The sequence below is a fragment of the Nicotiana attenuata genome, unplaced genomic scaffold (assembly GCF_001879085.1).
Source record: "Nicotiana attenuata strain UT unplaced genomic scaffold, NIATTr2, whole genome shotgun sequence".
Lineage (NCBI taxonomy): Eukaryota > Viridiplantae > Streptophyta > Magnoliopsida > Solanales > Solanaceae > Nicotiana > Nicotiana attenuata.
The window spans coordinates 75,013-88,008 of NW_017670764.1; positions in this window are offsets into that span (position 1 = coordinate 75,013).

Below are 12,996 nucleotides of genomic sequence, written 5' to 3' on the forward strand. Positions count from 1 at the left end.
AAATAGTAGTCTTATTCAGTCTTGGAAGTGATATAGGCATTTCTTTGTCGAGCCACATATGTGCTATTAACCACCTAATTGTGATGTATCTTAGTTAACCCTTTTGAGCCTGTAATCTTGTTTCTTTGGCAACCACATTAGAAGTCTTACCCATTTGTTTGAACTGACCATTTATTTGAACCTTTTTCACCTCTCTTGTGAGCACTTGAATTTATTATGAACTTAGTAAAATTTAAAGTATGGGGTGGTTGGTTTGGCTTTTGAGTGGAACTAATAAAATAAGGAGAAAGGTGCACTGTTTTGAAAAAGTAAGAGACACTTGAATTGAAAAAGAAAGAAAAAATAGTGGTATTGTTGTGAAAAATATTCATTGATAAGTGGTAACTCTTGATGTAATTGTGCTTAAATAATTTGGGAGTTGATGTATATTGATGTGAAGGTAGAGTTTTGGTTTGATATATGTGTGGGGTTTTAAATGTTAAAGTGTATGTATTAAAGTGCTTAAGGAGGTGTAGTCACTCATATATCTAAATATATTCTACCCGTTCTGCAGCCTACATTACAACCAGTTAAAGTCCTACTTGATCCTTGACTGAATGAACTCGATTAGTAGAGTAGTACACTACGAGAAAACCTATGGTTCATCTTTTGTTGCATATGAATGTTGTTTCTGAGAGTGACTGAATTCCTAATTGTTCTTAAATTTTATTATGTGTGGAACTACTCTCTTTTGTTGTGTGTGGCACTTAATTCATGAAGGAAAGGTAATGCTTGACCTCTATGTTAGAGCAAGTGAGTGAGTTATAAATAATGTGTGGTACTTGTGAGTCAAATCTTGAGGTGAGGATGTTACACCGTTGTGCTTAGCCTATTTTAAATATTCTTGGTGTGATGAGTTAGGAGAGTTGTTTAAAACGGTCGTGTCTATATAAAGTGTAGTTTGATTGCTCAAGGATGAGCAATGATTTAAGTGTGGGGTGTTGATGGTAGGCTATAATACCGTATTTTAGTCGCTTATTACACTCCAATTTACTGCACTTTTATAAAGCTTGAGCTTTAATCGCTAGTGTTTTTCACTTATTGGTATTTTATGCCTTGTAGGAGTGATTCCGGGCTATGTAGATGTTATGGAATGAATCCGAGTGATTTGGAGCTTTGAAGTCTGAGTAAAATCCCAAGGGATTAAGCCAGAATCGTGTTCGGGGTTCTAGAACCACGTCACTTCAAAAATCAAAGAAAAAAGCTGGCTTTGAGAAAAGTCCACAGCCACAGCGCGTGGTGCGTCGTGGCTGTAAAAAAAGGTTGCCTATTGATTTTGCTTGCTCTCTGAAGTCTCCCACTAATGCCCCTCATGGCGCGTCGCCCCATGCGGGGGCGCCCCATGCGTCCCCCTTAGTGGTTTTACATGCCATATTAAATCCGTTCAAAACTCGGACTGCAGGCACAATTTGATCTTGTAGACTAAGCTGTTCTACGACTCTCGACCGTATGATGTTGGCCGAGCTACCTGGATCAACTAATACGCACTTAACTTGAGATTTATTTATGATTACAGATATTACCAGTGCATCGTTGTGGGGCTGCACGATCCCTTCTACGTCCTCGTCTTTGAAAGACAAAGTTCCTTCTGGTATGTAATCTCGAGTTCGTTTTTTCCTTGTGATGGATACTTTGGTGCGTTTCAACATCGGCCCTTGAGGAACATCGAGCCCACCGATGATCATGTTAATGACGTGTTGAGTTTCTTATTGTTCGGTCTATTTATTAGAATCCCTGTTTCTGAAATGATTCTTGGCTCGGTCGCTCAAGAATTCTCGAAGGTGCCCGTTGTTGAATAACCGGGCTACCTCCTCCCTCAACTGTCGGCAATCCTCTATTCTGTGGTCGTGAGTGCCATGATATATGCACATCTGGTTAGGATCCCTTTGGGATGGGTCGGATTGTAGAGGTCGAGGCCATTTGGTGTCCTTGATGCGTCTGATAGCTGATACGATGGCAGCAACATGAACATTAAAGTTATATTCCAATAACCTTGGTGCTTCTTTAGGCCCGATAGGGTCAAAACCGTTCTTGCTCATGAGTTCCCGGCTGCTCTAGCCTCGATCATTTCTCCTTTCATTTCGCATAGAATTATGTCCGGACCCGCTGCTTCTTCGATCTCCATTGTACAGCTGGTATCGATCCCTGTTTGACCTCGATTCACGATCTTTATCTCCTTGACTCTATCGATGGGTCTAACAGGATAAGCGGACCCGGAAGGAGCTCCAAGTTGATCATTTTCGACTCTGATTTTCGATTGATATCAGTTATGCACATCAGCCCAAGTAATAGCCGGATACTCTATCAGGTTCTGCTTCAACTGCTGTGAAGCTAGCGAGCTTCGAATATTGAGTCCTTGGGTGAAAGCTTGAACGGCCCAATCATCGCCGACCGGCGGCATATCCATCCGTTCCATTTGAAACCGGGACACGAAATCCCTGAGCATCTCATTATCCTTCGGTCTTACTTTGAAAAGGTTTGACTTCCTAGTTTCGACCATGATAGCCCCGGCATGTGCTTTCACGAAAGAGTCTGAAAGCATAGCAAATGAGTCAATAGAATTAGGAGGTACGTTGTGATACCATATCATAGCTCCCTTTGACAGGGTCTCTCCGAATTTCTTCAGCAAGACAGACTCGATTTCATTATTCTCCAAGTTGTTCCCTTTGATGGCGCATGTGTAGGAGGTAACATGCTCGTTTTGGTCGGTCTTCACGTTGAACTTAGGAATCTCGGGCATGCGAAATTTTTTAGGGATCGGCTTTGGAGCCGCACTCCGATGGAAAGGTTTTTGTACGAACTTCTTGGAATCCAGGCCGTTCAGTATCGACGACGCTCCCGGGATCTGGTCGACCCAAGAATAGTAGGTTTTTACCTTTTTGTCATTTGCTTCGATTTTCTTCTCTCCTGATTCTATCCGTTTTGTCAGCTCCTCGAGCATTTTTATGATCTCGGGGTTAGTCCCCGACTTGTTTTCGTTCAACCTCTCTGCGACCGGTTCTTCCCTGCAGTTGATTTCCGGGACGGATCGGGTTTAATTCTGCTCGGTGCGCGGCTTTGGTTCTGTAACTGAGCTATCACCTCTTGTTGAGCCTGTAACATTTCGAAGATCATCCATAGATTGATCCTGTCTCCTCCATTGTTTTGAGTATTCTGCGCTGTCGATCGGGATCCACCATGGATGCTATACTCGGGGTCGGTAGGCAGGTTTGCGTCAATAGCCACATGTGAGTTAGCGTCCAACGGGTCTGCGACTGGAATTCTGATGGGATCAACGGGCGGTACCTCGTTACCGGGCGCTATGTTGTTATTTTCACCGTGGTGACCGGGCTCATTGTCAACATGTAGGGTTCCAATTGTGAGTTTGACATTTTGAGCTTTAACCTGAAATCAGAGGCACTTCAAAGAACAAGTGTAAAGTAGTATGTGTTATAGAAAATTTGTATCGAATAACCACTATTATCCTTCGCCCCACGGTGGGCGCCAAATTGTTTACCCTCAAAATCGAATACCAATTGACTTTGTAAGTAGTTTTAAGGATACGTGGATTAAATTGATACAAAGCGATAAATTAAATTACAATTGAAATAGAATACGATAAAGTAAATTCAAACCACACGAATTGAACAGTTATAGCCTTGGGGGTGAGGCACACTTGAATTGGATACAATTTGATCAGTGTCAAGATATAGAAGAACAAGAGCTTAAAAAAAGAAATTAACAATATACTGCTTTGGGATGTGTGTTACAATGTAATTGACAAGTAATTAGACCCCCTTTATATAGTAGGGTAGTCCTACTTTAGGTACAATTCTATAAAAGGTAAAAATCTCCTGGTTTGCCGGTTCCTTATTGATACGTGCCGAGATTCCCGCCATAATATCCGACCGGTCACGGATATTTCATCCTTCTGTTATTTCGGTCTTCTGTTGGTTACACTGACAATGTTTCCTCGAGCTCGTTCGGGGTCAGGGTCGATTCCGGGGTCACGGACTCAATGCTCTTGAGGGCGGACATTCTGATCTCGGGTTTTGGCTCGGTGGGACCGGAGGTCGATCTTTAGTCTCTCATGTTTCGAGCTCGATCTACCATGTCGTAGAAGATCCCGATATATATATATATATATATATATATATATATATATATATATATATATATATATATATATATATATATATATATTGCATTTTTTATTGTATAGTTCAACTATGCTATATTGCTAAGATTACTATTGCATGATTGATGCTTTAGTTGAGTAGTAGAACATGGTTTGCTTATCCACCCGATTTGATCATGATATTTACAATTCAAGTTCAATTACCATTAGCAACATTGTATTATTTGAAAAAAAAATTCTTTTTGGCGAAGTCGTTAGTTGTTCGTTAGCTAAAGTAATCCTCATTTTCAGGAAGAGCGCGTATTTTGGTCATACGGTCCGTTTTGAACTACTACGTAGTAATTAATAATAACCAACGTGTTAAAGAAATGTAGCCCAAAGTAACAATATAAAACAAGAAGATAAGTAGAATAAGAGAAGAAGATATAATTTTCTTATTTCATCAAGTATTCAAGTATCTTACAAAATGAGTTCTCATCCTCTATTTATAGTACAACATTGAGGTATACCAAAAGAATTCCGTAAATATGCTATTAAGCATCTGATCATGGAGGAAGATCATGGGTAGGTTATGGAGGTGTGGGAGTTACAACAATAATGGTGAGAAGTAATGGGGGTTATCTACATAATGGAGAAGAGTAGTGGGAGTTATATTTGATTAGTGGACATCCATATAAATATATATTTCATAACACTCCCCCTTGGATGTCCATAGATAATGTGCCTCGTTAAAACCTTACCAAGAAAAAAACCCCGTGGGAAAAAATCTTAGTCAAGGAAAAGAGTACACATATCTTGTAATACGCATTACTTGCTGCCTCGTTAAAAATCTTGCCAGGAAAACCCAGTGGGATAAAATCTGTGGAAGGGAAAAAGAGTGCAGCGCGTGCTATACTCCCCCTGACAAAAATATCACTTGATATCTCAAAGACGATAAATTCCAATCAAGTATAACAACTTCTCAATTGCTGAAGTTGGCAATGCCTTGTGAAGAAGTTTGCCAAATTATCACTTGAACAAATTTGTTGAACATAAATCATGTCTGAAATAGAACTTTAGTGAAATACGTTTTATTTTGTCTCCTTCGATAGTCCTTCTTTCAATTGAGCTATGCATGCAGAATCATCTTCAATGTAATTGAAATCTTGTTGAATATCATAATTTGGCATTACGCTCGCAGCCAAATAGATTATCTGAACAACGAACCATGCCCTGCATTTGTGTAACCAACATAACCTTGACAATATTTGTTAGAATAAACAAATCTATATCAAGGACTTCTTTTGCAATATAATCATAATTGTATTCCAGTATCTTTATATAGGAATTAAAGTATATCTCGCTAGCATATTGTTATACTCGTGGTTCTAGCAAGATACATAGTGCACCAATAGATCATGTACGCCATGATTGCTCTAATCCACATAAGGATTTGCTGAAGCTTTATTTAGTGAATTTCTTGGGAACGTTAATATGCTTTAGAACAGTTTAAATCCTTCAATGATTTTTATATACGCATATCAAATTTATCAGGTATTGCCAGACTCAAATCTGAAAGCAATTGTACCCACCACAAGGGAACATGTTTCCATATAATCAATGCTAGGATATTTACGTAAAATCTTGTGTCACCCTACTGACTTTATACTTTCAGGTGTTGGGACTATTAGTCCAAAACTTCACGTTTTCCAAGTAAAGTCAATCTTAATTGCGTATTTTTCATTGACCAATCATTTATCTGTCCAAATTTCATGACAGATTTGAGCTCAAGGTCCTCGTCAATATTAAAAATATTGAGCGCTACATTATATCAACAATATCATCGATGATTATTTTACATCGGTTCCATCATCGCACAATAAAGACATAACTTATCGAGATCTCATTATTTTCAGGTACCTGAGCCTCTCCCATGAGGTCTTATAAAGTGTTATGTCATGGTGCTCTTATAAAGCACTTGCCTCTTTATTATGACCATCTTGAACATTTGCTCCCTCCTTCTTCAAGGAGTTTTATCTTTGGAACCGATTTGTCTATTACGCTTCATGCGTGCCATAAACTCTGTCCATCATGGACGTTATTCTATTTGGAGCATTAGCAGCTGGAATATGATACTTAGCTTTGGGTCAGCAAGTGTGCATGGCATTATTTTGCAAATGACTTATCACTTGAACTTCAAGTTCACATTTTCTTGAACGAGGATCTAGGTGAACTCATAATAATTCATTCCATGTATTACTTTTTCAGCTGCCCATTTTCTCCCCCTAATGTTGGGATCACCAACATCTATCCCCAACCTTCTTTGAGGACCCATCTTTGTGCATTGTGGTGTCACAATTAAATCATATAGCACATCCATATTTCAAGATGGAAATTATTTGGTTCCTGACCCTGAACCAATTGTGACGGGGAGAATTTATCATAACTTGGCTAGATGCGTACAAGTGCTGCTCTATATTAAATAATACATCTCATACCAATTTTTTTTGTTGGTAATTTTGTTCTCATAACCAATGGTTTAGCTATAATTGGAGGCATACAATCTCTGCTAAACCAACTTGGATTTAAACCAGCATTATCGAGATAAATTTATATTTTGGACTCTGCTCTAATAATTTGAGCAATCAATCTTGCAAAATCCAAACTGCAAGTTGAAAACACACATGCGACCATACAATAGATGCATCTATTAAAAATCATATAATAGTAAATGGTCCACATGCCAGGTGACTGGGCCCATATATATATCACCTTCTATTCGTTCCAGAAATCAAGGGATTCAATCCCGACCTTAACTGGTATATCATGAGAATAAGCAGCACAAGAGAATTCTTGAAGAATCTTATATTTTTTCAACATATGCCAACGTGAATTCTCAATCAATTTTCACATCATAATTGAACCGGGATGGCCAACCGGTCATGCCAACTGTTGTTTATTTCAGTAAATATTTAATTTACTATGGCATGTGATTCCATCATCATGCTTATACATCTGTAGTACAGATAGAAGAAAAGTCGGGAAACCTTTCATATTTACCCGGTATGTTATAGTTATATGAAGATAATCAATCTTTCTTTCATTTATAGTCTCAATATGCCAACCATTTTGGCTAATACATTTGAAACTCAAAAAGTTTTGTCACGACCCAATTTCCAAACCCGGTCGTGTTGGCACGTCTCGTGAAGACAAGGCCAACCAACTAACCCAAATCGTCTCTTTAACATTTATTAAACATAAACGAATAGGTGAATATAGCTTAACAACAATAATAACCAGTATCAACACAACCCGACCGGGGTGTCACAAGTCACGAGCATCTAAAGAAACCTGAACACAACTACAGGGCCAATAATAATATATAAGGAAAAATCCTGGAAATCAAAGACAACATCCGGTGCCGCGAACGCTGGCGGTCACCTTACTCAGCTACAATAGCCATACCTTCAATCAGCTAATAACCCGCTACCGGGTGAACAATACCTGCAACTGCATGCGAGGTGCAGGGAGTAAAGTGAGTACTTCCAACTCAGTGAGTAATAAGAGTAAATAATAACTGAGAGGCAAGAAATCACGTAAGAGCACTCCATCATGCTATATAGGACAGTACCACTCTTTGAGAAAACAGTAAAACCGTGAAAATCCTTTAGAAAATATCTGGCTCAGTTTAAAACCTCTTTTGAAAACATCCTTTTCCAACAATCAAACAAATGAATGCGTAATCAGATGGTGCAAGTTCGCACATAAGTCAGCCCCTCGGGCACAGCACTCCACAAACAATTAACACCAGGGCGTCTGGTAAGCAGTACAAGAAGTAGCATGGATGCCAATGATATGAGAGTGCTGAATGTCATGACACGTAGTACAAACAGGAACCAATGCATGAATGCAATGCAATGCATATTACCGCACGGCGTGCAGCCCGATCCATCTGGGTACCCGCGCTCACTGTGGGGGTTCAGACTCCGGAGGGGCTCCTACAGCCCAAGCGCAATATCAATATCACACCGCTGCGGCACGCAACCCGATCCATCCTTAGTCCAGAAATGCACATAAGCCCCTTGGGCAATAGTAAAATAACAGTCTCAACTCAAAATGTCAGTAAAATATCATTTAGGTTTTCAAGTCTTAGAAAGATAGCTGAGTTTGCGAAACAGTATTTTAAACCTTGGACTGTGATAAAATAATATGCAAAGTAATGCAAAAACAGTGATATCAATCCCTGAGGGATTCAAACAATTGGCATGAAGCCCAAATATAGCAATCAAACCAAATAATGATGATAATAAGTAGTTTCAGTCAATTACGCAATAAAACCAACAACCGGGACGGACTAAGTCACAATCCTCAATGGTGCTCTACCCCACGCTCATACATGGCGTGCAGGTCACCACAATACAGCACTATGATGTGCAAATCCGGGGTTTCAAACCCTCAGGATATCATTTACAAGTATTACTCACCTTGGACCGGTGAAATCCCTAGCTCGGGACGCCTTTTCCCCTCAATCGGCCTCCACGCGCGTTGAATCTAACCAAAACCAGAGCGAATACATCACAATATGCTAAGGGAACAATACCCAATCGAAAACAATCAAAATATAGCAAAAATCTCGAAACTAGTAAAACCCGAGCCCCGGGCCCACTTCTCGAAAAATTACAAAACTCACATTACCGGATTCCTCGTCTCGCCACGAGTTCATACATACCAAGAACTCCCAAGTCCGAGCTCAAATGGCCTATCAAATTCCAATTTAAAATATCAAAAACTCAAGCCCTAGCTTTACCCCTTTTTGAAGAATTTCAACCAATTTCCATGTTAAATCTATCAAAGTTCCATGTATTTAGGCCAAGGGACTTACCTCCAGTCACACCTAGTCGAAATCCCCCTTCAATTCCGTCCAATAGCTCCCAAGCTCGCTTAAAAATGGTGGAAATAACATAACCCTCGCGGAACAAAATGAATATAAAACTCCTACTGGCTTCAGGGGTTTCCGCTTCTGCGGTCCCCACGCCCGCTTCCGCGCAACCGCTTCTGCGGTTTTTGTCCGCTTATGCGGAATTTCATTAAAACTCAAGGGCCGCTTCTGCGACACAAATTTTCCGCTTCTGCGGAAGCTCACCTCCTGGCCAAACCCGCTTCTGCGGACTCGCTTAAGCGAAAAGTGTTCCGCTTCTGCGGAACTGCCCAACTCCACTCCAGACCGCTTTTGCGACCAATATTACGCTTCTGCGGAACCGCTTATGCGGTCCATTTCCGCAGAAGCGAACATACCAGATACCAGCAAAATCTGCCATTTCCTCAACTTGAATTTCATCCCGATAGCCATCCGAAATCACCCCGAGGCCCCCGGGACCTCAACCAAAAGCACCAACATGTCTTAAAACATCATACGAACTTGCTCCAATCATCAAAACACACCTAACAACACTAAAATCATCAACTCACATCGGATTCAAGCCAAAGTTCTTCAAGAATTTCTGAAATGCACTTTCGATCAAAAACCCAACCAAGCGACGTCCGACTGACCTGAAAATGTGCAGACATATCCAAAATCACCTAACGAAGCTACTGCAACTCTCGGAATTCCATTCCGACCCTCGGATCAAAATCTCACATATCAACCGGATTTCGCCAAAATGCTAACTTCGCCAATTCAAGCCTAATTCTACACCGGACCTCCAAAACCAATTCAGATCACGCTCCCAAGTCACAAATCATCTCCCGAAGCTAACCGGATCATCGGAGATCACATCCGAACCTTCGAACTCATAATTCAACGTCCGGTTGACTTTTCCAATTTAAGCCTTCCTTAAAGAGACTAAGTATCTCATTTCCTATCCAAACCAATTCAATTCAACTCTAACTCACTCGTTGCTGATAATGAAACTTGAAGAAGCAATAAATGAGGAAAACAGGGCGGTAATACCTGATACGACGGGTCGGGTCGTTACAAGTTTCTTTCGAGACTTACTACAATATTAATGTCAAGAATAACTTCATTTATTCGGGTAGTAACAAATTCGCTCTTCTGGAGCTCTCAATAATTTTGCACTACAAGATCTTTTATTTTCCTCCACAGAGAAAATTATCTTATCATAATAATTGTCATGGTCAAAATCATCATAAGCAAAATCTTTTCTTGCTTTAATTTTGCCTTTAATAACTTTTTATAAGGCGTGACAAAATATTTTCAGCTTACCACATGTACACGACCAATGACATATTCGTGTAACCACATAGTAATGTTTATGATCTTTCTTTCTCTCAAACCTCCCGTTGAGGTGAGTTGTACTATTTATTCAATCATGCATTGCACGTCTTTATTCATTACTTTTATCACATATTGCCACATTCATCTTCATGAATGGGTCTGCATTCTCAATGCTTATCACAATTCACATTTTCAACGAATGGACTATAATCATGTGAACGTATCTCGTATTAACAGCCCACATTGATACATATTCCTTCACCTTTGAAGGACCATTTTGAGAACCCTTATTGTTCTCCTTTTTACAATTACCATAATGATGATGACTATTATTATTTTGATCTTTGGCACACCCACGTTCATTGGTCAACCACTTGTCTTCATTTAGACTTATTATGCACCGCTATCACATTCACTTTAAGAATGGAGCAAATCAAGTGGGACAAATTTTATGCTTTTTCATGAAAAATACAATATTTTTCTTTAGCCATCATTATATCATCAATATGGTGCATTGGGACTCAAACCCAATGCCTTACCCATATAAAAGCATGTGTTAAGCTACAATTAGTTGGGACTTGAACACAACTTTTATCATCATTGTACATCAGGACTCAAAACCTAATATCTTACCCTCATGGTGTATTGGGATTTGAATCCACCGTTTTATCCTCATTCACTTCAGGAAATGAAATATAATTTTACATAGCCACAAATTCAACTTTGGTAAATTCGACATAGTAAACACTATCATAGAAAATAAGTGAATTAAAAATGATAAGAAATATTATCCAAAGTTGTAATGAGATATATTCTATTCCAGTAGCAAGCAAGCTTAATCATTATTACCAACACATTCTGTATTTACACAAAAGAAGTCCCAATATACCAACTAGACATAAATCTCGATGATAATACTTTGCGTAAGTATTAGCTAATTCACACTGCACCTAGTAGTAGATTAAGTAAATAATTTTTAAATTATTGGCTCATACATACGAGAAACATTAAAGACTATTGTAATCTAACACGTAGCGTTTCGTGCAAATAAAATACGATAGGAACCAGATAACACAAGCATCTGACTAGTAATTTTGAACAGAACTAAAATAATTAATAATATCAAGCAAGTCATCTCATTATTCATGCAAAAGAGAACCCATTCATATCTAGATGAGAAAGACATTGACTTACTCTTTTAAGAAGGAGATAATACCCGTTTAAAATAGATATCTCAACTAGGTAGAGACTCGTGCTTATAACGTGTTAAGAAATTAAGCTAAAAGTAATAACATAAAACAAGAAAATAGATAAGAGATATAGAGAGAAAGAGAGGAGAGATTCTATTTCTTTCAAGTATTCAAGTGTGTACAATGTGGTGCTAAAACCCTCTATTTATAGGATTACATAGAGGCATACAAAAGAATGCCATAAACATAACATTAAACATTTGAGATCATGGAGTAAGATCATGGTGAGATTGTGGAGGTGTGGGAGTTACAACTATAATGGTGAGAAGTAGTGGGAGTTATCTACATGATGGAGAAGAGTAGTGGGAGTAACTTCTTTAGGAGTTATAGACATCCATTACAAAATATAATATTTCATAACACTCCCCCTTGGATGTCTATAGATAATGTGCCTCATTAAAACCTTACTAAGAAAAAACCCTGTGGAAAAAAATCTTAGTGAAGGAAAAAGAGTACACATATTTATAGACATCCAAAGGGGAGTGTTATGAAATATTATATTTTGTAATGGATGTCTATAACTCCTAAAGAAGTACTCCCACTACTCTTCTCATTAGTTAACAGTTCCATAATCTTGGCTTGCAAACTGTCGGAGCAGTACATATGGGAGATGATGTCAAGGCATCGTAATATGCTCTTGTTTGTCACTCTAAAGCAGGTACTCCATATGTATATATCTGCACAAATGAAACTAAATTGTTAAGTAACACAAATCAAACCAAGTCTTAAGTATTAACGTAAGTTACTTGCAGAATTCATGGCAACTGAAAAATGATACTCCCTGTATAACAGAAGCAAACACAACATTGATATGGCAACGAAATGCCCAGATTTTCACAGGCTCAACCAAATTGATTCAAGGTTGTAGCTCCCATGGAAGACTTTGACCATGACAATTATTATGATAAGATAATTTTCTCTGTGGAGGAAAATAAAAGATCTTGTAGTGCAAAATTATTGAGAGCTCCAGAAGAGCGAATTTGTTACTACCCGAATAAATGAAATTATTCTTGACATTAATATTGTAGTAAGTCTCGAAAGAAACTTTTTGAGTTTCAAATGTACTGGCCAAAATGGTTGGCATGTTGAGACTATAAATGAAAGAAAGATTGATTATCTTCATATAACTATAACATACCGGGTAAATATGAAAGGTTGGCCGACTTTTCTTCTATCTGTACTACAGATGTATAAGCATGATGATGGAATCACATGCCATAGTAAATTAAATATTTACTGAAATAAATATCAGTTGGCATGACCGGTTGGCCATCCCGGTTTATTGGTGCGAAAATTAATTGAGAATTCACATTGGCATATATTGAAGAAATAGAAGATTCTTCAAGAATTCTCTTGTGCTGCTTATTCTCATGATA